This window comes from Meleagris gallopavo, unplaced genomic scaffold (genome assembly GCF_000146605.3).
Source record: "Meleagris gallopavo isolate NT-WF06-2002-E0010 breed Aviagen turkey brand Nicholas breeding stock unplaced genomic scaffold, Turkey_5.1 ChrUn_random_7180001952524, whole genome shotgun sequence".
In the NCBI taxonomy this organism is placed as follows: Eukaryota; Metazoa; Chordata; class Aves; order Galliformes; family Phasianidae; genus Meleagris; species Meleagris gallopavo.
In genome coordinates, this window is record NW_011213631.1 from 1 (window position 1) to 521 (window position 521).

Genomic DNA, 521 nt, shown 5'->3' on the forward strand with positions numbered 1-521 from the left:
CGCGAAGGTGACCCGCGGGCAGCACGGAGACGCGGGCGTTACCTTTGAAGAGATAATCGTACTCGTCGTCGCGGTTGCCCATGGTGCGAAGCTCAGCGGAGGCCGAGGACGGGGCCGGGGACGGGAGCGGGTGCCGGACCCCTCCCTACAGCCGCCTCAGCGCTTCCGCACTCTGCCCGCCCACGGCCGGGTCCTTCCGGGGTAGCGCCGCGGAGCTGCTTCCGTCCTCCCGCCCCGCCCGGCCTTAAAGGGACGGTGCTGCCGGTGGGACGGGCTGCGAGCTCGGCCCAGTACAGACGAGTCCTCCCGGGCACCGCTGGTTCCACCGAGCGGTCACAGCCCCGGGACCGGCTACGGTGGTAGCGCGAAGTGCTGCGGAGTAAGGACTAGAGGTGGCCGGGGAATGGTGCTGTCACCGCGGTTCCATGGTGTAATGGTTAGCACTCTGGACTCTGAATCCAGCGATCCGAGTTCAAATCTCGGTGGAACCTGAACGTTTTTGTTTTTCCTTTCCATTTTTT

General features: G+C 65.5%; 1 non-coding gene across 1 annotated transcript; it reads left to right on the forward strand.

Moving 5' to 3' along the window:
* Positions 1-419: 419 nt before the first annotated feature.
* On the forward strand, positions 420-491 carry TRNAQ-CUG. The gene has a single exon. It is a non-coding gene; the product is annotated as a tRNA-Gln (tRNA).
* The last annotated feature ends 30 nt before the right edge of the window (positions 492-521 follow it).